This window comes from Rhamphochromis sp. 'chilingali' (assembly GCF_963969265.1).
Source record: "Rhamphochromis sp. 'chilingali' genome assembly, chromosome: 13".
Classification (NCBI taxonomy): Eukaryota; Metazoa; Chordata; class Actinopteri; order Cichliformes; family Cichlidae; genus Rhamphochromis; species Rhamphochromis sp. 'chilingali'.
Window position 1 is genome coordinate 10,854,894 of NC_137940.1, and position 27,215 is coordinate 10,882,108.

Sequence of the window (27,215 nt, forward strand, 5' to 3'; positions counted from 1 at the left end):
AGTACTTCCCACATGGTGCACAAGTTTGGCTCTAATGTTTTGGCACCTTTGCTTCAGTTACAGCACTGATAAATGCTCTGTGACAGATGTGACCCAGTGGTCCCAACATCTGACCCTGTATAAAAAGGACTTCTTCCTGTCCTCGGGTTTCAGAATAAAAGCCCTTTACAGAAACAGATTAAGTAAATGTTTTATTTCCTTTTAAACTAATATTGTTTTTTATGTGCATAATGTTATATATGTTATACATAATGTAATATACAGCTCTAACAAGGATGTAAAATCACAGGTCTCTTTATTAAATAATTCAGTTTGGTAAAAAATTTCAGATTCAATAAAGCAAACACATTATTTGCTTTATTTAAATTTTTTCTTCAACAAATTCTGTAATTTGTTCATTTAAATATTAATTCACAAATTACAAACAGTGCAGTTCCAACTATTACAAACCTGTAATGCATATAGTGTAATATTTGTTATTGCTATTTATATTGGTGGTACTGAAAAACTCACACTAAACATATTTTTTCAGTACGAATGTCTAAAATAATAAAGTGCGGCTTTAATTCAAGCTTTTAGTTTCTATAACGCTGCTATCGAAGTCAACATGAGGTGATTTTCACACATGCATGTGGGAAATCTGGTTTCTTGTGTCAATCAGGCAGTGATAATACCCCTCTGCAGGCTTCCAGAAGTCAGACAATCAAAAGAAAGTTGGCTTAAAGTGGCTTGTTTCATACAGAGGACAGACTGTTGATGTTATGGCATCACACACACCTCTTCTCACTTAGGGATAATTCGGGGCTGCGTGTACGAATCGCCCCATCGGGGGACAGCACTTTGTGAGAGTTTAGAAGGATGACACAACCAACAGATTACAAATGTTGCCCACTTAATAAAAAGCAACCAACCAGTGAGGGGACATTTATTATTTAACCAGCCTTCAGGGTCACATGGTACATCTCTGGGTTTAAAAAAAAAAAATCCAGCTCCTTCCTCCTCCTCCTTGTTCCCTTCATCCCAGAGCTGAAATGGACAGAGTGTGTGTATGTGTGTGTGCGTGTGCTCGGGGACTGAACTCGGGGAAATGGGCCAAAAAGTGAATGTAATGAAACCCCCCAAATTAATTTTCAGTCTCATCTTCAGCTGCAGGCAGAGAGAGAGGAGAGGGAGGACGCCAAGGGACGAGAGACTCTGAGAGAAAGAGAGAAAAAGAGAGAGAGAGAGAGGCGCAGCACTGGAGACAAAGGGATGAACAGAAAGAAGAAAACGAAGAAAGAAGTTCATATCGTCCGCAGAGCGCCTGACATCACTGTTTGTTCAATCAATCAATCTTTATTTATACAGCGTGTTTGTAACAGCCGTTCAGAGCGACGGCTGACGAGACAGTAACAGGAAAATATAAAAGGTCAAACAATGTTTAGAGCAAAAACAGGAACAATAATAAAAAATTACAATTAACTAGAAATAAAAATCTTAAGAGTGAATAAATAAAATGAAAGGCGGTGAAATGAACAATGATGCGTTAAAGTCCACAAGTATGCGGACGCTTTGTTCAGTTAAATTTAGGTTTCATTTGGTGCAGTTACAGCTTATTTAGGCTGTAGCCTGTGAGCTTTAAAGTTCGAAGTTTTTTTATTTTTTCACTAAAATATACAAAATATACCATTATGTAAGAGAAGTGTCTACTTTCTCACTGTAGCGGTAATATTAAATAACAGAAAGTATCATTTTTTACTGTAAATGTATCAGAAAATTACTGAAACTTTCCTGGTTTTAATAGAAATGTACTGTTAAATAACAGAGAATGCACTTGTTTTACTAATTTTATTTAATTTTAATTGACCCTGTTTTTCATTTGATTATAAATATACCATTAAATTACAGAAAAAGCCCTTTTGTTGTTTGCTACTACACGTATATATGATGTTAGAGTTTTGCTCTCAGCTTTGATATTTTATGGCTGGAAATGCGTTTCCAAATTATTATTTCTGTGAATTACTGTAATGATTTTTCTTAATTATTATTAGTTTGCTTTGGTTTTTAGTTTGTGATGCCCACAGTTACGAGCTTCGGTCAAAGTATTTAAGGATTCACTTCTTCTCTTCCTTCTACTTTACCAAAACTTCTGTTCTTCATCTATGCAGGAACGCGCATCTAAAATCCTGGATTTACATCCTGTTGTGCATGTTCGTATGAAACATGCTCAAAGTTTCACATAATGAGGTCAACGCAGTTACAAGACAGACAGACAGACAGACGGGTCGGTGGTGCAGTGCGTCATATGTGGGGGGAAGACGTCCGTCTGTCCGCCTCTCTGTCTGTCTGTCTGTCTGTCTGCCTCATTCAGCTGTTCTCTTATTAAATTCCTTTGTACTGGGAGGCTTTTCACTCCACCAGCTGCCACCTCACTGTGAGACCGTGTGTGTGTGCGTGTGGTAAAACACACACACATAAAGTTTGTTTTGTATCAGCCTGAACTCCTGCATGTGTGTGTGTGTGTGTGTGTGTGTGTGTGTGTGTGTGTGTGTGTGTGTGTGTGTGTGTGCATTAAGCTAACATAGCTATTAGCTTTGATAGCAGTAGCCCTCCCATATGGCGAGCTAGCACTGCTCTTTAATGTAGCATAGCACGGCCCTGATGTTGCTATGGCTCCAGCGGCGCCTCCTCCCCTCCATCCTCCCTCCTCCTTACCCCCCCACCGTCCCCACTGCCATTTAGCTCTCCCTTCCACCGCGCCACATGCCGTCGCGACCTTGGCGTTTTCCAGCGGCACGCCCGCTGCCATCTGCAGGCGGCAAGCTTGGGCAGTAAAGCATCGCGACCCCGAGTTTTTTAGGCCCCGTTACGCCTCCGCCAGGGGCCCCGGCCAGATGGCACTACCCACTAAGAGGGGTTTTACTGCGGGGCTGAAGGAAGACGACTGCGGGCAGGCGGAGGATGAACTCCCCCCTCTCCCCCACGACTCCCTCCTCCCCCTCCTCCTGCATTGCGCTGCCAAATTTCAGTTCGCCTCCAAAACGACGCCGCTTCAATATTTCAGTCATGATTATCCTGCAGCAGATGATCAGCCAAAAGGGCAGAGCAGGAGGAATGGTGCCGGCGTGCACCAGCGGGTTTTATTCAGGCTTCATCTATTCAAAAACAAACTTTATCGACGTGGCAGGTGAACACGGGTCTCAGGCCAGGTGAGACAACAAACACTGCAGTATTAACAAGGTTTTCTCCAACTGTCTGATCCATCAATCAATCAATCAGCTGAGCAAGAAATGAAAGAATGAGAAGAAGTTTGAGTAAATTTATTGAACTCTGAACTCCGAGCTCCTAATCAGTTTTACAGAAAATCTCTTCATTACCTGATTAAACAGGAAGTGATGCTGCACCATATTTGGCCCTACGAGTGTAAGCCTAATTACATTAAGCAATGATTAAACTGAAAGTGAACAGAGGCTGCTAACGTCATGTTTATAAAGTGTTTCTGTTTCAGAAATCGTAACCCTCGTAGGAATTTCATGCATGAGCATCGTCATCTTTAGCTGTTCATGCATGCAGAGACCCCCTTTATTTCACCTCCTGCAGCACAGGAGTGCAAATTCCCCACAAAGTGAGCAGGAAAGGAAAGGAAAGGTGTTGTATTTTGAGATCTCAGCTCTGACAGTACCGACATCAGAAAACCTGCTGAAGGAGGAAAATCCAACAGAGGCTTTCAGCTCTGTAAGCTCACAGCCTGCAGAGGTAAGAAAGACAGAGTCGGACAAACAAGAGGCAACAGAATCAGTATCAACTCGCACGCCGACCTGCAGGGCTCCAGCTTTTATAGCACCACAGTTCAGACACCAACAAGAACAACAATAACATCTGATCAAGTTTACACTGAATTATCTGCAACTGGGTCCTTAATTGTAAGTTTGTGTATTAACATAAATTTACCAGGAAGATCAAAATTCTGACCTAAGATGCAGCGTACAAAACATGACAGACAAACCCCAACAATCAAACACTCAAATCAAACAACCTCCAACTACAGAAAATAACATATTTGTTGCAGACAAAGCGAACCAGCGTTTAATCTGGGCATGCACAGACGCTCAGTGAAATGATGCAGGCAAAGGACAACAACCCCTAACACTCTGAAAAGTCATACACGAAGAAACAGAAGACTAAAAAGTACAAAGAAAACATCAGAAACTCCAGAAATGAAGGTCCACAAGGAAACGCCTGGAAAAACTGACAGAGCAAGCTGGACTGACTGGACAATTCAACACAGGTGAGAATTACAAACGTGGGAACACTAAAAAAGACCGGAAGTAAAAGTGACAATGAAGATCAGCTGAGAACCCTTTACCAGTACAGCTTTCATTTATGGTGACCATCCCAGTAAAACATGCTTCAGCTTTGGACAACTACCTGCGACCTCTGCCAGGAAGGAAAAACAATGACCAACGTAAGAGCGGACGCCAACTCTGCGTGCTAACGTGGATTTAGGAGAAGCAGGGAGTGGATGAAAGAGGAAAGACGAGCACCACCACCACGCTGGCTCTGAAGCCTCAGTGTAAATGTCTGTGCAGCCATGCTGGCCTTCTGGAGCCAAGAGTAACCACATCTGGATGAGAAGGTGGAGTGATGAGGTATGGGTGCATCACACAGTGACAGATATCAGCTACTTAGTGCAACCTCACAGCAGCCGTATTATTATTGGTGAGATAAAAGTCTTTAAAAGGCTCCAACAGCACCAACGCGGCGCTGAGATCCAGTTTGAGTGAAGACTAGCAGACAGCTAGCAGCTACAGCCGCCTGTTAGTCAGATAACCACGCCTCTGCATGAAAACAGGTGTGTGAAAAAATTCGCCCCTGCTGGAGCCTCTAGTGGACATTAGAGGAACTGCAAGTTTTCACTGACGTCACTTTTAGCCATTCAGCCACCTTAAAGAAATAATTTATTCTGTTTACATTTCATTACTAAATGCTAAATAAGTAAAAACGCACTACACACAGATTAAAGGCGTTCTTCAGAGTCTCTGTCTCTCTCTTCTGTATGCATTACCAAAAAGCAGCCTTTGACTCCTTTTAAAACTCTGCTCCTTCATTCAGAGATCAATAAAGGTCATGTGACCCATGAGTTCAACTACATTATTTATTCATGTACATATTTATTTGGATATTTTGTTGTTTGTTTTCAATGTGTTCATTGTAAATAACATGTTACATGGTTACAAGTGGTTTTTTTAAGGCTTCCGATTGACTGGAGATGTTTTAAATGGATTCTGAGGAAAATCTTTGGTATCCTGCTTCAAACAGCTCGGCAAATCAACACACACACACACACACACACACACACACACACACACACACACACACACACACACTGTTAGTGTGTGTCGTTAGTGTCTGTCTGCCAGCGGATCAGCTGAGAGAAAAATAAGAAAACTGTGCTGGTGGTCAGGAGGAAAATCAATACGTCCATCTTTACTGTATGGAGGGGGGAGGAGGGAGTGAGGGTAGAGGAGAGGAAGAGGAGGTGGAAGGAGAGGAAGAGAGGATTCTGGGTAAATCCTGTCTTCAAACTACCCTGAAAACAAACAACAGAAAATATCATTATAGCTTTGTTTGTGTGTGTGTGTGTGTGTGTGTGTGTGTGTGTGTGTGTGTGTGTGTGTGTGTGTGTGTGTGTGTGTGTGTACAAGTGATCATATGATGGAAATCTGTAAATAATCAATCAATTGATCAGTAAAATCAGTACAAAGGAGTGTGTGTGTGTGTGTGTGTGTGTGTGTGTGTGTGTGTGTGTGTGTGTGTGTGTGTGTGTGTGTGTGTGTGTGTATTTTGTGTTTGTGTGTGCATGTGCATCTTTCATGTTAACGAGTGAGTTTTTACAGATTTGCAGATTTTGGTCATAAAATCAATCAATCACTCAAATTGGATCAAACTGATCTTGATATATGCAGAGTGTGTGTGTTCACAATTTTGTGTCTTTCAAACACAGCCACACACACACACACACACACACACATAGATTTTGATGATTAATGTTCAACACGATGGCGTCTTTGTTCAGTCAGAGAAGAAATGTTCTCTTATCGAGTGTGTGTGTGTTCAGGTGTGTGTCTGTGTGTTACAGTGATGGTCAGGGGAGTGATGGGGTGTGGGGGGGTGGGGGACTATTAGCCACCATGTTATCTCCTGTTAGCTATCCAACTTGTAGGGAATAAATAAAGAAGACTTTATTCCTCAGAATCGCCCAAAAGGAATAAAATAGGGAGGAGGAGAGAGAGTGAAGGGGAGGCAGGAGTGGGGAGCGGGACGTTGCAATGAAGAAGAAGAAGAAAAAAAACGCAGAAGAAGAAAATCTCCAATTCATTGAGATCAAGTCAATAACACTGTAATATTTATGAAGGCTGGAAGCCAGGCTGCCCTAAAACCCAAACTCCAGCAATCCTGAATTATAAATTGGTATTGATTTGTGCTGTGGGTGAGTGAGCTGCACTGTGTGTGTGTGTGTGTGTGTGTGTGTGTGTGTGTGTGTGTGTGTGTGTGTGTGTGTGTGTGTGTGTGTAGCAGCAGGATGCAGCTCAGCTCAGCTGCTCGATTGTTTTCACGCTCTCACTGAAAAAAAAGGAAAAAGTGGAGCTGCTTGTTTGGCAACAGTTTGTAACAGCGAGAAAAGAGGAGCTGAAGATGTGTGTGTCTGTGTGTGTGTAACTGTGTGTGTGTCACAGTGTGTGTGTCACTGTGTTTGCGTGTTTACCTGAGTGCACGTGTGTGACTCAAGTTTTTGTTTAAATGCTTGAACGTCTTTGGAAACTTCACATTAACTACAAACTGTTACTGGACCCTGAAATGGATCATGTGACCTTCACATGACCTTTATTATTTGGCTTATCACATCCATCGAGCAGAAGAAGAAACTCTGTTTTCACTCCATGCAGAAGTCAGATTTTTCAGATTTCGTGCGTTTTTGCAGCTCTTTGCGTGTTTGCTAATCTGCGGTTTTCACGATTGTGTTGATCATATCGATCGGAGGTTTATATTGGAAACAGAAATCTGGTTTATTCCCTAAACAAGTGTTCAGAATGTGATCGTGTCACATTAATTCCACCTTAAACTTTCCTTTGATAGCTTCTTTGTTTTTGGATTAATCTCTGGATTATTTGCTGCTAGTGTTTTTGTTTGTTTTTCACTTAGATTATTGTTTACTTTTCCAGTAATGTCCATTTTGTTTTCAGATTAATTTTAAGGTTACTGTATTATTTCTGGTACATTTAGTGGTTAATTTCAAGATTCTTTTAGTTTTTTTAGGCATCTCTGTTAACTCTGGTTTGTTTTTGAATTATTTCTGGGTCTTTATTGTTAATTTTATTTTTTGTTATACTTCTGATAAACACTGTATTTGGATTGTTTCTGGATTTCTGCAGGTTTTTGCTTATTCACCAGATCATTTCTGCATAATTTATGAATTATTTGTTTCTGGAATATTAGTGGTTTATAATTTATTTGTTTTCTGGGTTTTTATTTATTATTATTTCTGTTATTTTTTTCAATTATCATTATTTGTTAGTTTGTGGGGTTTATTACCTGGAATTTTTCCTATGCTATTTCTGGAATTATTTGTTATATTTAATGTTAAGTTTTGGATTATTTCTGATTAATATAAAAATAATTAAATATTTCTTATTCAGTTTTTTCCAAATTATTATCAAGATTTTTATTTTAAATAATTGAAAATTATTTTTCAGACATCAAAACTTTAACATTTTTAAAACCATTTAAAACATTATTGGGGGATTTTCATGCTTTTTAATGATATTTTATCTTATTGTTATTATTAATATTATGTTCCTGTTATTATTATCATCATTGTTACAGGTATTATTAATGTTGTCGTTTCATTGTGTGTTTGAGAGCTCTGGTGGACCTTGAGTTAAAAACGGGCACCGCACAGACAGACAGACAGACGTTTGGGTCGTTATGTAACCCGAACCTTCGTCTCTCCTCCCCGGCAACCTCCTCTCCCCCTGCGACTCCCCCCTCTGACTCCCCCACCTCCCCCCATATCACATCCCTCCATCTTTATATAGAAATCAATACCCTCTTAATCTGCCCTCCTTCTCTTTCTCTTCCTCCGTCTCACCCACAACTGTCTCATTCTCACCCCTCCATCACCCCCACCCCTCCCCACCTGTCCATCTACACCTCCTCCCTCCCCCTTGTTTTCCTCACCCTCCCCTCCAGCTCTCTCTTCCTGCTGTCGTGTCTGGACTCGCCCGCCTCACATTTCACTCTTCACACACACACACACACACACACACACACACACACACACACACACACACACACACACACACACACACACACACAGCTTTATTTATTTATCTGCACACAGACGAGCTGTGTTTGTGCTTCAGGTTGTGTTTCTATGTTCCTGAGGTTAAATGTGCTCAAACTCTCAGAATAAAGATTTTTAGTGTTTTTTTTCTTCCTGTTTTCTAAAATTAAAGTTTCATCTAAAATGATTTCAAAATTAGATTTGAACCCCTTTTTAAGACCTAAACTATATTGTTTTAATTAATAAAGGTTTAATAAATGTCTCCTTGAAATGGGACGTCCTTCTAGAGGAGTAACGACGTAACGTAGCATATCTGTGCGTACCTCCATGAACTACCTTAATATTTAGGGGTTTTGTGACTGAAATGAGACTTTGGAAACTCTGGTTTGAGGCTGACTTTTCCTTCAGCGTGCACATTTGGCTGCAGGTGTGCATTGATCTTACACTTACTTCACTGATTAATCAAAGCCTTCAGCAAAGTTCCCCCGAGTCTTCTTCATTTTGAAACCCAGCAGACTCCTGGTGCCACAGCTACAGCATGCTAACGCTAAAGCAGGAGCAAACAAACAGTCTTCAGTAGACCAGGGCACGGTGAGTCCAAATCAGAGCAACAGCACCTTTGATTGTGTGCATTGTACATGAAATGTCGCATTAAGATGATGTGAATCATCTGAACAAATAAAGATGTCAGATCCATATATGAAGGCAGGAAGTTAGATCAGCTCAGCTGACCCAGAGTGGGAACTCCACCCTCCGCCACCTCCGAGCACCGTGACCTCAGACTTGGAGGTGGTGGAAGTCATTGCCAGATGAGCCATCAGAACCAGATCATCAGTTTATTCTGACTCCTCACTCAAGATCAACCTGAATATAATACCAACTAAGGCAAGCCTGCAGTATCAGGTAAGTCAGGCTTTCACATTTCCCTAAATGAAGCTTTACCAACAGGAAATAACGAACGGTTTACGGAGCCTTTAGTTTCATTTCAAAGCTCGGAAATAAGAGGGAAGTGGAATATTATAGCCGTAACGTCGTGCCTGAAATATCAACTGTAAACTATGATATACTGGGATATAGTGGGATATACTGGGACCCCCTCCACTCCCTCCCCTCAGTTTCTACCTTCATGTTACAGAAATTACACCACCTGAAAAGTTCTCGACTGCTAACCAGTGATCACCCACACAAATGTAGGCTAACATGGCTGCCACTGGATAGAGAATACACACACACACAACACACTCCCCTCCCCCACATCTGCTGGCGAAGCAGAAGCCCACGGATGGTCGTCCTTAATTAGCCACACCGCGCTCATACTCCTGATTAAACTGGTGTGTGTGTGTGTGTGTGTGTGTGTGTGTGTGTGTGTGTGTGTGTGTGTGTGTGTGTGTGTGTGTGTGTGTGTGTGTGTGAGAGAGAGAGAGAGATGGAAGGTTATCAGTGCATTCTTAATTGGGAAAAACACTTGAGTGATTAACAGGAGGAAGAAGGGCGAGTCAGCTTGAGAGTGACTGGTACAGGGAGAGAGAGGAGCCGTTTCTAATCAGAGCGGGTTCTTGTGAATGCTAACAGCAGCCTGACGTGAAGAAGGACGCATCAGCCCTCCTTTAACCCCGCCGAGCGTCACACATGAAATAAAGTGAAGCTTTCGAGGTGCAGCATCCTGAGCTACGGTTTCCGTGTGTGTGTCACCCATAGATTAAGATTACTATGTCCTAATGTAATCACATTTCTGTGACTCATTATTCTCTATTATATTAAAAATTCTAGTGTGTCACAGCTATAAAACAAACATTGATGCTTATATAAGTTCTTTAAAGTCATCAAACATGCTGTTTTTCCCGCGTTTGCACCACAATCAGCTGATTTCACCTAATGTGGGGGGAGCAAAGCACGAGCTACAAACTTGGAGAGGTGGAGACACAAACTTTACTTTAATTTTTGTTGCACAAACCCAGATGTGTCGCACTTTAAGCAGTGCTCGCTCAAGCAGATGTTTCACAATAAGAGCAGTGTTATCAAATAGAGGATTTCTGTCCGCTCACACACTAATTTGAAATTTCTGATTTAAAACCTCCTCCAGGAAGTTCTAAAACTATAAATACTGTTTCCTCACTCAGAGGGGAAACAGCCACAGAGTGTCGTTCTGATGCGAGACAAGACGTCCAAACATCTTGGCCAAAAACTTTATCAAAAAATGGGTGTAACGCTGGGTGTACACCGACTCACAGCACATCCAAATCTTCAATCCGAAAAACAGGTGATGGTCAAACGCAGCGAACCGGGCGGTGAGAAGAACATAACAGAAGGTTGCACACGAGGACAGCACCAGAAAACGAGAGATAAGAGCCGGCGCACATGGGACAGTCAGGGCAGTGAGAGGACAATAACTGCAGATACACGGGAACAGGTAAGCCCAATCAGGGCGGGGCCTATAGATATCTCAGAGGGTAAAACTCTGTCAGTCAAACTGACAGGAAACACTAAGACCAATGTTAACAAAATAAAACAAGAAATGAACCAACAAACTTGATAAAACTTCACATCTGGCAGTGTGAGGCTGAGCTCAGTGTCACATCTGCTCTGAGAGTTCAACCCAAACACCAGAAGAAGAAGAAGTGGGATTGGTGCATTAATAGCACAGGCAAGGGAGGGGGGCTCATGTTTACACCAGCACAGCGCCGACCCCCCCGCTGCGAGAGCAGCAGCAGCTGGTGCTGATGCTGGATGTCAACATGAGGATCAGTGAACAGAGATCGATAACTTTTCTCTCACACTGAAACCTGAAGTGGGTGAGGGGTGGGGGGGTTCTGACATCACTCAGCGTGGACTGCACTTGTGTGTGTGTGTGTGTGTGTGTGTGTGTGTGTGTGTGTGTGTTACACATATCCATCCCTGCGTGCGGCCGTAAGCACGAACATCCTGAGTGTGTGCTGAGATTAACAAGGTGATTTGCCTTGAGGGGGTGAGGTGCATGCTGGGAGGAGGATTTGGCGTGGGGGGAAGCAAGGTGGGGTGTTGGTGGGTGGGGATGTCTCCCAAAGTTCCCATGGTCTCCTGGTGTGTGCCCCGCCCTGGGTAGTTGGAGGCATTTCCAACTGAGCACCGCTGGATGTTGACACTGAGGCGGCTAACGAACCCATAGGCGGTGATGTAATCACATTTGGCCTTAACTCCTCAATCCAATTAGGAGTCAACAGGAAGTGGGAACCAGTTGATGGCGGGCTGAAGGTCTGAATCGACTGGTGGGATGTGGAGATGGAGTCGGTGCTGCTTTCCTTTCACAGTGATGCGAATTTTCCTGTAAATTTTACCCACAGGCGGGTCATTCCCCCTCACTTACTCACATTTCCAAAAACATTCAGGTGAGAATTCCCACCTCAAAGAACTTCCAGGGGAACCATTTGCTTCTTAATGCCAAATTTCAGGACCCTGCTGTCGTGTTTGGGGGTTTTAGACATTTTTCGGGGGCCATCTTCAACTAAGGAGTTAATCAAGCCTGCGTCCAGTGATGCTCCTGTCTTCTTGGCCAGACAAAAATACAAATATTAAACTAAAACATCCTGCTTTGCTTCTGAAACAATCTTTGCCTTCTCTAAAATTAAAAAAAAAAATCATACTGGGGAAAGAGAATAGCATCACAAATTTTGGATATACCACGAACAGAACTTTGCTTTCTAAGATTCGGTCCATGGTGTCGTACCTGGGTTTGAATGAAGTTTTTTACCTATCAAAACTTAATGTTTGTGAAACCTCTCAGCTGATTTCTTTTAAAGAATATTCTGTAGTTTTTATACAAGAAGCTGGAAATCAGATATCGGTCCTCTACCTCCACCTCTGGCTCCAGGCCTCCAAACCTGCTGTCAGCGACCAGACATCCAACTGTTTCAGGGACAAACATTCATCATTTACCCAAAAACACATGACGGACTGAGCGCGAAGAGTTTTTTTGATGATGCTAGAAAAACAACCCTACGTTCATCTCTTAATGTTTTTTAAACTAATGACAGCAAAACCTGAAACTTCCATTAATTCCCATAACGTGGATCTTTCCCTCTGGAATTTATTCAATCAGGTCTGAGACGGTCGGGTGAAGGAACCAGATCGATGAACTGGAGCGACACCAGGTCCTCTGGTGTTCTGATCTGTGTTTCCGCCACCTCAGCTGCTTCTGGATCAGTTTCAGGAAATAAAGAAGCTTCATTTGCCTTTGAGCAGCACTGTAGAGGGTGAACGACAGCAGCTGTGCAGCGACATGGATGATAAAGCGATAAGGCGTAAAAACTCAAACAGACGAAACAAAAGTGAAATACTGAGTTTGAAGGCAGAATCTAGAAAAAAACACTTTACGAGCTACGTCATGAAAGCTGCTCCACATGTTTTACTGCTTAACTTCGGTGGAAACTCCACCATTCACCAGGAGACCTGACCTTCATACACCTCCACCCGCCCTCACCGCTCCCCTGTGGTAGATGAATGCGGTCGTCCTGGGCCACTGAACATTTCTGCCTGGATCACGTCAAACCTGCCCGAGCCCCGAGGGCCCCCCCAGGCCCCGCCAGGTCCCCGGGCTTAATGGAGACACCCCGTCAGGTGGAGGTGGGTGGGCTGGTGGGGGTTCTGAGGGACACAGGGGGGAGGGGGGGCATAAGGAAGACTTCCCATCCCCTCCCCTCCTCCTCCCTGCTCCCCTGAGGTTCAGACTGGGTCTCAGCTCCTCGGCTGTAAACAAGCGAGCGATGCCGTCGTGTTTGTGGAAACAGAGGCAGAGGTCACTCGTGAGATCCCATCACAGCGCTCAGAGTCATTCCAAATAAAGTAAACACAACGCTAAAAACAGGACTCATACTTGACCTCCGACCTCTTTCTCCATTTCTGTCCAAATTCAAAAAGTGGAACCCTGAAGATTCTGTGCACAAGTTTAAGCTCCAAGACAGCGATAAAAAATACTCCGACAGACTTTAAAATCGCAGTAAAAGTACAGAAGATTAAAGTACTTCAAGTACTGAATTAAACTACTTAGTGCTGCCCCCTGTCTGTCAGTTTCTCAGTGTTAGTTTGTTGGGGCCATAAGGTTTGGTCCAATAGTTTCCAATCTATGGGTCAATCTGTGTTATCATGAGGGGAAATTAGCAACCAAAACAATGGAGTCTATGGGGCTGACTCACTGCTGGAGCCTCTACTGGACATTAGAGGAATTGCAGGTTGTGGGACTTTGAGGTAGCTGCCTGGTGTTTCGAAGCTCTTCTATTAAAAACGCGAGCTGAGGACAATGTAAGCAAACATAAACCAGTGTGTTGGGAATCTGATGGATTTTATCATTCCACGTTTGGTGTTTTAAACCTCGGGGAAAGATTTGCTCCTTGATGAAGAGTAAATAGCAGCTATGAAGCTTAAAGTCACGTCTCTGTGTGTGTGTGGTGAACCCAATGGAGGGTTAACTCCACGGGGGGGAGGGGGGTTGGGTCAGTTATCTGCCCCTCTGGACCCTTCCCAGCAATTGTAGTGCATTGATCGGGCGAGCGAGGCCCATCGGAGCCGGCCAGATTAGGAGTATAGATTTACAATAAAAGCAGGACATTACTGAGCAGGCGAGGCCAGAATTGAAAGCAGAGCGAGAGATGGAGGGAGGTATAGGGTGAGACAGAGGATGAGTCCGTGAAAGGGGGAGGAAGGCCCGGGGGTTGCTGCAGGGATTTCTGGGAAATAAGGGTCAGAGTGAGGGTGGATGCATACGGGTTTAAGGTGGTCACTGAGGGAGACCAATGGATGTTGTGTTAGACGACGTGTAGAGTTGAAATTATAGCATTTTATTTTGAAGGCTAACTCCTTCCTGTAGTTCTGAAATGACGGCTAATTACATTTCCTGAACTTCCAGGGTGTAAAAGAAAAAAACTGCACATCTCATAGTCTTCATGTTTGTTCGGCAGGCTACTCGATGTAAAAAGATGTGAGGTGGACTTTGCAGCATGTCCGAAACTGATAATGCCAAAGGTGCCTTATGGGAAATGTAGGTTTTGGCTCAAACCTCCCATCTGCATTTTGGAACCGAGGAAAAACATTATATATTAAATACCCCCAGTGAGGCTCAGTTCAGTTGTTTTAGGACTTGCTGGATTTCCAGGGCGGCACCTCAGTGGGGCTCGGCGTGGATTTGAGGGAAGTCTGTGTGTTTGCGGTTGACAAACCACAAAAATATAGGGTTGTAAAATATAGATGGTGGTCAGACGCTGCAGCAGGTGGCGAGATGTTCAGACTGAATTATTCACCAAAATGCACTCTTTGGTGTTTCCATCACTTCAGCGGACAGCACACCGACTGTCATCCTGAAGTTTGATGGTTTAGGTTATGAGACTTTGGTCTTTTTGGTCCCCACAAACTGACTGCGTGACTTGAAAATTTTGGGTTGGAGGAACTGAAACTTTGAGAACGTTCAGTGGTTTCATCTCAACTCATCATCATGTGGTGATGCCAACCAATAGGAGCAAAGAGATTGTAACCAAACTAAAGAACAGCAAACTGTCTTTATGTGTTCAGGAATTCAGCTCATGGCTCCTCCTCCTTCATCAATGACATCACAAGAGTGAGAAGATATGACTGCAAAACCATGTGATCCGACTCCGTGACCATGCAGCGTGATGTCACGTGAATAAAGAAAACAGTAAAAGCAGCACGAGTGGCCTCTTTTACAACGTCTGACTAATTCCTTTAGTTTCCTCCTGAAGCACCTCCTTAAATCAAGCCTTCCTCTCCTCACCGCAGCCTTGCTGGGATTTCAGCTCCCTTGAGACGAGAAAGCATCTTAACTGTGAGACAAAGATGCTGCGCAGGAGTTTCTTTGTGCAAATGATGATTAATTCTCAAAGCAGTCGGCACGCAGATGAAGTAAAACACTTTCCACAAAAAACTCCAAGCTTATTCTGAACCTTTTCACTCATTACTCTGGGTATTTCGGCAGATAGGCGAGGAGGAGGAAGGGGAGGAGGAGGAGTTTGTGCTCCTAAGAGTGCATCTGCACATCAGCTGAAGAAGACAAAGTCATGGAGCTGTAAAGAACACCTCTTCCTCTGTGGAGGTCAAAGGTCGCTCTCCATCACCCTAAACTCACCTCTCTACAGATGACATCAAAGCTGCAAATGGCTGTAGAGGAACAAGTGCAGATGAGGGGGGGGTCACGACCTCCATGTAAGGCCCGACCATTAACGGGGGAGGGCGATGGTCAAACGGTTGAAGAGGAGGGGGAGGACAGAGGCGCGGGCGGGTGAAGAGGTGCGCTCTGGGTAATTAGAGCCCGGCCTCCTCGTACATTTTGACACTCTACGGCAATTTATTGCCCCGCTCGGGCAACTTGGCCACCCATCTAATTGCAATATTAGCGTGTAATAGCAGCGGTGTTACGGCGATCCGTCAGCGCCGCTTTCTGCTGCCTCGGCAGGATTCACCCATTAACCGTAAACGAAGGAAACAAAGCGACCTCTGAGAGGCGCATCACCGCACATTTATATTCACTCACACACACACACACACAGCTGACACCGAGCTTCAGGTTCAGACCAGATTTAAGGAGCAGTCTACCGACTTTATTAGAATATATTTTTGTGCATTTTTCACAAACTTGTCTTTTTAAACTTAGCAAATACGAACACAAAAACCTGCAGGCAGTGAAACGTTACAGTGACCCAGCAGCGAGGAGGTCCAGGCAGGAGGCGTTCGCCTGCTTTATTCACAGGTGATGGAGGCATGAAGGGAGACAAAAGGTCGAGAGAAAGGCGTGAAGACAAAGCAAACGAAGAAAAAAACATGAAAAGACACGTTTCCTCATAAAACAAGAAGAGTGGGAGCGTTTGATTTACTTCAGTGAGACGTGGATTCTGAGCATTAAACTGCTTTACTGTAGCTACATCATTTGCATGATGGGTCACTAAAAACACACTAAAGCACCATCACCACCACCCCAGTGAAAGGTGTGTGTGTGTGTGTGTTAGGGGGGGGTCACAGTAATAAATCCCTGCATTTTTTAACAGGCGCTGAAATGCAGAGACAAACGAAGCTCCAGTAAATCACAGCAGACGACTGACAGTGTGTCTGCACACATATGTGTGTGTGTGTGTGCGTGTATTCCCTGGGTTAGTGGACTAGTATCAGTGTCCTGTCCTAATTAAAGCGGTCAGGCTGCAGAGAAACATCCAGGAAATAGAAAATAATTTTCCAGAGTTTGTCAGGATGTCACAGAACCAGGGGACGTCATGTGATTTAGAAATTATACGTCCATGTCTGTGTTTCGCAAAAGATAGCGTGTGTGTTTTACGTGAATCTACCAGCATCTGTGATCACCATGTCATTGTCCTTCGAGTTTTGGCTCTTCTAATGGAGTCACTCTTTCTAATAATAGATTTCCATGAACCTCAGGGATTTGCACCCAAAATGTTAAAACTATTACAGCCTCGGGAAAAAGGCAGAAGAAAACCAACATAAGAAATGAACAGACCAAAATCAGCGATGCCGATTCACACAGGACTGATATTTTCACAGGACTTCTGATCTGGGTGAAACAATCTCCTTTCACTGGATTTTTTAACTTTAAAAATAACAGATGTGACAGATTTGGGATCCTGTGATTACAGTATAAGTTTAGGATTTTGAGATCAGAGGAACCTGCGAGTGTCCAGTCACTTTTTCCACCTTTTTAATCTCCAAGTGACCTGAACTGGAAGACAATCAGTAATTCAAGGAATGGGAAGCTAACTTTCCAGCACATACTGATAGATACTAACATTCACTGGGAGAAATAAAGCTCAGATTCCACTGGTTAAATTCCTATTTGGTTCAAATAGGCTTTATTAGAAGAAATTGGAATTCTGGCTAATGTTGGCCGATAAGTTTATCAGCTAGCTGGCTAACATTAGCTTGATTCATCATAAAAGAAAATCACAGCAACAATCCACTGAAGCTCTTTTTTATTGTAAAGATCCTACAATAAAAGTGTTTTGTTACCCCGATTTGTTTGTGACCTCTGACCTTGAAGTTTAGGGTCTCTCCCCGTCCAAAGTAAGTGCCCAGAGGCTGAGTGTCAAAACTTGCTTCTAGAAGGGCTGCACTTAATGCTTCAGTGCGTCACCGCAGACCACTCTGAAACCCTACACTGTAATCTGACGTGCACTTCTCTGGAAATTCGCTGCAGTTTTTGAATTTATTAGTGACAGAATAAAAATCACCGCCTTGAAATGAGCAATGATAATCATAGCATCAATTTAAGGATTGTGCACAGGTACAATGCACAATCTGTACTTTTTCTGAATATTCTAAATATTCTTAATTATTTAAACATCTTCCAGTACCCTGCTCTGTCTGCACACTACAACCTGGGTTTCCCATTTTTATCTGTACTCTGTTTTCGTAACTATTGTCCATGATGTCTTTTTTTTTTTTTGCTGTTTCTGTTCTGTGTCCTGTTCTGTTTGTACATGTGCTTTTTTTCTGCTGTTACAACCAAATTTCCCCTGGTGGGACAATTAAAGGATTATTCTATTCTTCTAGGACTCACAGGTGGCAGCAAATTCCTGGAAGGAGGGTGATGAAGGTATCAGAATATACAAAGTGGAAAAACTTGGAGGAAAAATATCTTCTAAAGACCAGACCACAACATAGAGCAAAGATTTTATTTTGTTTGTATCGTGGTTGGCTCGAGATATAAAACAACGGGACATGACCACAAGACGAGTAACGCCACGCACGAGCAAGAACGCTGCCAATGGCGCCGGACATTTAGATATGTTACATCATCGGCTCTGCAAAGAGTCAATGCAGAAGTCTGAACCAGGACTTAGATTTCACCCTGAGGTTTGGGTGGACACATTTAGAGTCCTTCACATGTGTGACAAAACACACGGAGAGGTGACAAAGCCTTTAAACACACACACATACACACACAGAGTCTGAGGTGAGAGGACACAGCAGTGTGTGTGTGTGTGTCAGTGTCACTGTGGGTGTACTTGTGTGTTTTCTCTTATAAATGTGTGTCTCAGAGCTCACACACTATGGAAGTGTGTATCACCTGTATTTGTGTGTGTGTGCATGTGTGTGGCTGAGGTCCAAGGCCTCTCTAACGAGCCAACATGGACTTGGTCCTGGCCCCCCTCCCCCCCTCCGTCCTCCCCCCTGACCTCTTCTGAGGTCACTGGCTCCCACCACTGCGACCCGACCAATTGCAGCCAGGCGTTGTGACGGACAGCCGCCGACTCCAAGGACACCGAGGGCGGAGGGATTAGACGGTGAGGACGAGCGCCGGGTTAATAAAGGATTGTGATGCTGGCAGTTGTGAGCGCCTGATTGGATGTGGGTTTTTTTTTTTTTTAATGTGGCATTGGATGAAAAATAAATTAAGGAATCACGGCTGCTGTTTTAAAATCAGAAAAAAAAACAAAAAACGTATTTTTCCGAGGGCATGAATTTATTGACATGCACTGAATCACATTTTTGGGTCAGTGTTTCCCAGCTGTAAGTTTTCATGGATAAGAATAAAAGAAAAGGAGCGTTACCGGACCTCTTTAGGTCTTAAAGAGCTGCAGACGCCGCGAACCGAAGCCTGTGATCAGCCGCCAGTTCGCACTCGTACTGCAGCATGTAAATGTTATTTTGCTGTTGCTGGTGTTGATTAAACGATTCACACGGCGGCGTCTCGTGCCGGAAGCGAGAGGTGAGAAAGAAGTGAGACGCCAAAAAAACAGAAGAAGCAGGAAAGAAACAAAAGAAATCCGACTGATGCCAGCAACAGCTGCACAGAGAGCACAGCTGGATTGCATCAACATGTGCAAGAGGTTCATACATGCAAACATTTTATGTGATCTTAACCTTACCTCCCTGCAGGCTAATTTGCATAAAAATCGCCTCACAAAAAGTTTCACGTTATTCTTTTTAAAGCTTCTTTTTCTGCTGAACGTTCAGCTATCAGTTCTTAAACGTCGGTGTCCTTAAACGCACCACTACATGGGGTTTTCATTTGCCACTTTCACAATTTACTTTCTGAATAAAAATGTAAGATATTCTTTACTTAAGCAGAATCTGTAAAAACAGTAGAGAACTGACCATCTCATTTCTGCCATAAATTCTTTTTAATATGTGGTGAATGTTGTATTTTAAGGGACCTAACAGACATCTAACAAACCAAATTCCACCAAAAACAATTTTTTTCCAATCTGAAAACATAACAAGCTCCAAGTCTAGAAATACATACATCTATTTCTGGTTTTGAGGGACACAAACCCCAGTCTCCAGGGTGAAAGTCACATCTTTGATCCTTCCTCCACAGCAACATTTACGTCTTTAAGACTTTTTTTGCTCAAAAATTCTTCCACTGCAGGACAAGTTGTGCTTTAGAGATGCAAAGCATCACAATAATACGATGGGTCAGTTGCAAGGATTCTTGGTTGTCGAGCGAGATTAATATGAAATTTAAACAATATCAGATACATCGTTAAGAAAATTATGCTAGTTTTGTTTATTTAGAGGTAATTAGTCCATCGTTGTTAGCCACAGCTTTCTGGCACAGCGTCGTCCATGTTGGCTAGCTCACCTTTATCAAACAGTCGCCATGTTTCACAGCTCGCTGAGCTCAGCGCAGCGTTTTATCTGTAACTACTGTCCTCTGGCAGCATGTCTGAGCAGTGCACAATAATACAAGCACTAAATGTAGCATCCATCTATAACTTTAACCCTGTGAGGACTAATCCATCAGTGCTAGGTCTAACCCATTTTAGAAAGATGTGTCCCGTAGAAGTTTTTCTTCTCCCTTTACAAAAACAGAAAGATTGGTATTTTAACACCATAATCCCACCCAAGCCTCATTCGTACATTACCACATGATTTCCACACGAAAGGACCGAGACAAGTGGGCCGAGTTTAATATCCTGCATACACAAACAATTACAACAACAACTCAAACTTTTGCTGAAGGCGGAGAGATGCAGATTTCTGGGGAAAAAACGGGACTGAAGTTAGATTGACTCTCAAAAAATCAGCCTAACTGATGGCTGCTATTGATGAATGAGAAGTAAGACATTCACAGTGAGAAGCAAATAAACCAAAAGTGTATTTAATCCTGTTTGCTGGATAGGAGTAACCCTGACCTGCAGTTTGCACTGCGCTGCGTTCACTTGCAGCAACTAGAGATAATCAAACAACTGATTCCCTCCATTTATACTCGGCAACAGCCAGCTTTACGCCGACCGTGCAATTAGACGTCAAAGAAACGATTCGCGATCGCAAGCAGGAGGCTAAACCAATGTCCAATCATAAACGCCAGACTCCTCACTGTGCGATCACTCCTGATGTTCATGAGCATCACAAACTGAGCCAGAAACTTGAACCAGACACAGCAGCAGAAAGAAAATCAGAACAGTTCCTACCTGTCGATGATGACGGGGTCAGAGGGCGTCTCATTGCGATTTCCACAGCTCTTCTTGTCACAACACCGGCTGTGAAAGGAAAGGACACACTGAGTTAACACGACTTGAAAAAGCAACAGATTTAAACATTACCCAAAACAGGTGCAGGTCAATGAGCCTCTCTAACCTTTAAAAATTTGTAAAACCATCAGTGATCTTCACATTCACAGCTCGCTGAGCTCAGCTCACCAGTAGTGTTAAAAAAATGCAAATTCAGTTTCAGGTTTTTCACAAATTGCTGAACATGAGTCACAAAAGAGAGAACAGGGAAATAAAATAATTCAAACCATATTCAAGAATGAAGCTTAATTGCAGGGGATGTTGAGAAAATAAGTTGTCTTTAAATTAACTAAAGTGACTTCTAACTTTATCTGTAGTTTCAACCAAATTTGTGAAAAAATATAGATTTTTAAAAATATATATATATTATTAGTTAATAATCTGCTTCTAAAATAAATCCACCCAGCTATCCGGAAAAAACTTTTATTTTGAAAAGCAAGTTGGTGTCAGATACACACACACACAGACAGACACACAGCTGAGTCCAGCTGGGTGGGGTCCAAGCCAAGGTCACTAACAGTTGGATGATACCCAGCAATGGAAGCACCCCCACCCTCCCCGGTGCCATCGCCCTGACTACCAGCCAGCCAACCGAAGGGCGCCTCGCCAAACAGCCGTCCAGGTAGCCAGAGGGCGAAGCGGCCGGTGTTTCATCCAAGCGGCCGCAGACTCCAAAATTAAACGAGCCAGTAGCCCGTCCAGAGTCTGTGCAGGCATCCGGAGGGAGCGCTGGATTTCTACTTCAGCTCTGCAGGGTGGGGAGCGGGTGGAGCTAAATGAGGCTTTTGGTGTGGTGGGTCAGTGTGGCATGTAGAACAGCAGTCGGCTGAGCCCGGCACATTAATATCCATCAGATGGATGGACGGATGAGACGCCGCTGCAGACGTTTACACACTGAAACTGCAGGAAACTGTCTGAATGACGAAGCGTCCAAATGTCCTGACGGCTGGAGGCCATCAGTGAATGCATCATGAGGTGTGCAGTCAGGTGGGGGATGTAACAAAGTACATCAGTACTGACTGATCTGAATATTGATATCCAATCAAATTTATTTATAATGTGATGCAGATGTTATGGGACGGACAAGATCAAAGAATCAGGCCAAAAACCACCATCAGGTTTAAATATTAAAATAATTCTATAAGAAAAAAGACAAAACAGGGTAAAAATACAATACAGTGACTACGCTTTGGAAAGATTGTGGTTAAATCTGTTCACCCTCACGTGTCACTCCGTCTATATGGCCACAGGGACGACGGCCAGGTTTGCACATGTGCAAAGCCACGCCCCTGGGACGAGGACAGGCTGAATGACATCGTTACGTGGTGAAAGGTTGTAATTGGATATCCCGGCATCCTGACGCTTCACACCGTGTTCGTAACCATGGCACTAAGGGCCGCGCTATGTGACGGCCTGGGGATGAGGACAGGGTGGTGTCGCCATCCTGTCTCTTTAATATTTAAACATTTCACAAAAGCCAAGAGTGTAGCTCTCAAAGCACTGTGTGCTGCTCTTCTGGAGGCTTCCAGAACTTGGCCAATCAGAGCGAGGTGAGTTTTTTTTAGAGAGTCTTAAAGTCTTAAAGTGAGAGGCAAAGCTGCCCTATTAGGGTTAGGGTTAGGAGCGAGAAATGAGAAGAAGGACGCTTCAGTGACCTCTCATGCAGCCTTCAACGGGGTGAAGCTGCTTGGGCTGGAAGCTGATCAGCTGCAAATACAAACTGCAGGAGAGTTGCTGCAGAGCTGATTGGGTTTACAAAACTTTAATGTGCCATTTATAGTATTATTTTTTCAGAGGGATGTGTTGTTGTTTTCATTTGTAGTTGGTATTAATTACTACAAAAGGTGGACAAAGTCGATTTAGGACTCAGAGTTCAAACTAAACCAGCAAAATAAGTTTTTAATAAACAGTCAGTAAATCAACAGAAATAATGAATAACATTTGTGGCGTTCACTCATGTGTCTTTTTTTTGAGGATATTGACTGTGAATATTTATATTTTTCATGAAAACATGCAGAGGACGTTAAAGTGTTTTTAGTGCCCTGAGCAGTGCCTGCAGGCGTTCCTCTCAGGCTTCATGTTCAACCTCTACCAATCAGAGGGGAGGCCGAGCAAGGCCAGTTTATTTGTAGAGCACCTTTCAACAACAAGGCGACACAAAGTGTTTTACATGCAACAACGATTACACAGTATGAATAAATACTTTCATATTTAATTAATTAAAAGAGCCGAGAGGCAGATGGAACCGCGGCACACGTTTAAAAATCAAACTGAAGTATTTCTGAGATCTGAAGACAACAACAAATGTGGAGTCCGATCTTTGAATTTCACAACAGGGATGAATTTACGTGTTCTTACTAACACATTGCATGTTGATAAACATGTAAAAACTTTTTGCTTCCACTTGGGTTGAGGGGCCAATCTTCCTCATACTGTCTTGGAAAGAGTCAGTCATGCTTTTGATTTGGGAAGACAAAACCCCACTGCTCGACGTTTAGCTCAGATGAGATGATGCATCTGAGATGAGAACGTGTTACTCCGGTTTTAGCTTCACCTTGTTGGCTTATTGATTATTTTTAAGAGAGTAAATGGGTTACCATTTAGCTGACTGATCTTTTGCGCCAAGTCTCTGGAATACTGGAATTATATATTAGAACCGCCCCAAATGTTTCTGCATGTAAATGTTTATTGAAGACTGATTTCTGCTGTCTTTAATTCAAGGCAAACCTCAGCATCTTGTAATTGTTTCAGTTTTCAGGTTTTTTTTCTCTTTTTTCCTGCCTGTGAAGCACTTTGGCTTTGGTTCTTTTAAATGTACTATAGAAATAAACGTGACCTTGACCATTTCATGTAAAAATAAACACAAATCATCTGCTAGAACAGCAAACCCCAACCCCCAGGCCATGGACCAGTACTGGCCCGTGAGTCGTTTGGCTGCGAGAGTTGAGGCTCGGGTGTGAAATTTATGATTTCAGGGTTTTTAGCGTTATTTTTTTAATCATTTTTATCATTAACTCGGTTTCCCTGGGTCTTTTCCCGTGTGTTATGAATAATATTCCTTTTTTTGGTACTGTTACTGGTTTTATTTTGTTGTATTTATCCGCGACACCTTAAAGGCCAGTCCGCGAAAATATTGTGGAACATAAACCGATCCGTAGCACAAAAAAGGTTGGGGACCGCTGTGTTAGGACATAATGACATGAGGAATGTGAACAATGATGTTTATCGGACAACAGACCATCAAACAGACCATTCCTGTCATTATCAGCAACAGAAGCTATAAAAATTATGAAAATACAGTTAAACGTCTAAAATAATTCTCCTTCAGATCTTTGCATTTTTCAAAGCCGTCCAGTGGACCAAATTGGAGTGTTGTGCAGGCCAATTCTGGGCCCCGGGCCTTATTTTTGAGATCCCTGTTGTAATCACTCAGTTTATGTTTGCATAACTTATATTCCAGTGGACTGAAACTTTAACATAAGCTTCACATTCAGTACAAAAACATTTAAATGCTGCACTTTTTGTTACATTTAAGCTCAGCGTACTTTTAAGCTGCAGCTTGGTATCACTCCCAGTTTCTCTGCCTCAGAGGACATTTTTCAGTCAACAATGAGACAGAAACGTTCAGATATTTGTCAAAATTAATTTACAATGGCGAGCTCGAGCTTTCTGAAATGCAAATATAAAAAAATCTGACACAAGCGATCCATCTATCATTAAAATAACAACACGATCCCGACACAAGATCTAATTTTCTTCCTTCTGACAAGCTGCTCTGCACAATGCTTTTCTCTTATCGCTGCGAGGGTCATTAACATATCTTCCGGTAATTCTTAAAAATTAATCATATTGCATATGACCCGTGACGTCCTGCGTTCGCCCCATGCTGTCCTGAATCAAATTGCCATTTGACAAACAAGCGTCAAATCGAGGCTGCGAATGCCAAATGAGTCGCTTTATGAATCATTTATCACACCGTTTGATCTCTAAGTACAGAAAAATCATAAACCGAGTGCCGTGTTTGTGTCTCTGTATGGACGTGTGACTGTTGCCATAGAACGCGCCACAATAATTTATTCCCCCAGCTACTTGGAGCCATTAGTGAAAGTTCCAGGAGACCAATTAGCATTGGAAACCCACTGGTGCTGCTGTGGTGACAACCTCCTCCAAACTGCCAAAGAAGTGTTATAAACAAACTGGACCCCAGGAGCACTGCCGGGGCCCCTCCAGGGACCTGGGGCCCCTTTCCAAAGACGAAAACAAACCTTGGCTGAGCGTCCACAATATCGCCCTAATGACGTTTCCCCCCGGGCCGCAAACAGGCTAACACCACGGCCGGCTAATGACTGCGAGGAACAACACACACAGACCTGAGAGGGGATGAGTGTGTGTGTGTGTGGCTAAAATAAAACAAACAGTGTGTGTGGTGTTGCTGCTGTCACTCATTTGGCGGCGAGAGCTCGTCCCTGCTGCAGAGAGGGACTGGTCGTACACGTACACACACACACTCTCTCTCTCAGGTCACCAAAAACATTGGAGCCACAGGAGCCAGTTTGGCCGGCAAGCCTCAGACAGGCCACACAAGCATCATTACCGCTGGCTGCTCCTCCTCGCCACTTCAGACGTCACCACAAGTGGAATCTACTTAAGCCACAAAGAGAAGGTTTGTCCAGGCATGTCGGTGCTGCTATCTCTCTCTCTCACACACACACACAGAAAGAAAATAAACAGCGATTCCCACTGCGTCACTAGGATCACAGCATCCAGATAACACAGAGTGGGACGGGCTGGGGATGCAGGGCTCGCTTTCAAAGGGCAAGTGTTGTAATTACCCAAAGGCTTGGAAAACCACAGCAGCCGCCAGGCCCGCTGATTCGCTCCAGCCCGGCCTGGACGCCACCTTCCTCTGTGAGCGCGGCAGCAGGTTTTCCTCAGCATCGCCCGAAGCCTGGCAGCCAACGAGGCGAGGCGAGCCGAGGCGAGGCGAGCGGCCCGGAGCTGGCGAGCCTCTGGGAGCCTGCTGGCAATGCCGCAGTGCCAACCTGGCTGCCGCCGCTGCAGCGCCTGCTTCTCACTGCTTCTCGCTGCTTTGTGATGGCAGAGATCAGTTTAAGAAGGGCTAATGTGAATCGGTAATATGATGGCGAGGTCAGAGCTCAAACACACAGTGAAGGAACCTGACAGTGTCCCAGAGCGGCTTCCAGAAAAACAGATACCACCAAACCCAGTTCCAACTCAGTAACTGAATAAAAATCCAGAATTTAATCTGCGATAATCCAGGAACAAACCAAATCACACCACAGATAATCCAGAAATGTGTTTCACAAACACTCAGATGGAAATCTGCACCACTGCAAACCCAAAAGCTCAAAACTTTTGAGAGTTTGTGATGTTTTCTCTGTAACTAGTAACTTAAACTGTTCAGACTGAGGGTCCCTCATTTTAACATTTACATGTACTTTCTTCAAATTAGTGCATCCGCTGCACATGTGCTGTATTTTGCACTGATGCTGTGGCATCCTGGCTGGATGTTCTCCAGGTTTACAGGATGAAGGGACTAAAACATTCAGTTACTTAGGCTGGGATTTGTTTTCATGCTTGAATAACAAAGCTGTGACGCCATTAGTGTAGCGCGTAACTGGACAGAGTGATGCTCTGTCACTGTCACTATCTCAGTGACAATTTCTGAGTTCGGTGGTTCTTGTATGATTAAAGTGCATGAAAAAGTTTTTTTTCTACATGACTGTTAAATGTATATAAAATATAAATCTGTTAGTAACCAACAACTCAAGCAGTGAGAGCATAATGTTTCTTTTTCAGAGTTTTAGGCAGGTTTAAAACCTAAACATAGGCTCAAATCAGATCTAATACCAGTTTCATCAACATACTGACCAACATGAGAAGGATATCAGCAAAAAGTAGGATGATGAGGCCTAGAATTCACTACCAAGGGCATTCATTTCTTTCATTTTTGCTGCATTCTTCAAGATTTATGAGGGGGGGGAAAAGAATGACTAGATATCAGACTTTTAAGGTCTAAAACAAGCTCAGTTTAATGTAAATACTGACATGTCTTTTCAGGTTTTCAGGTTTTCCTAGAAAACCTAACTACTTTAAGACCCGAAGAAACCCAGAGAATGTCTCTATTTAAAAAAAACATTAGAGGGTAACATCCTGCAGCAGGTGCTACACCCAAAGGTGCAGCATCCAGGTAGACAAACCAATGGGGACGCCCATAAAGACGACCTCACCTGGGGCCATGGAGGCAGAGAAACACGGAGCGCGTGTTAGAAACAGCGAGGCAGTCTCTGATGCCTCACTCATTAGTGAATGGAAACACAACATCCATCAGGGGGAAAGCTGGTTAATAATCGCACTCAATCACATAA

The 27,215-nt window shown here is 43.4% G+C and overlaps 1 protein-coding gene across 1 annotated transcript in view; it reads right to left on the reverse strand.

Annotated features, from left to right (window-relative positions):
• The window catches only part of LOC308408203 (transcription factor COE3-like), a 102,549-nt gene extending 81,756 nt beyond the window's left edge, over positions 1-20,793 (reverse strand). The window contains exon 1 of the mRNA XM_080900364.1: positions 20,728-20,793. The gene's annotated coding sequence lies outside the window, so the exon portion shown is untranslated. The remainder of the gene's footprint in view (positions 1-20,727) is intronic.
• Positions 20,794-27,215: the final 6,422 nt, after the last annotated feature.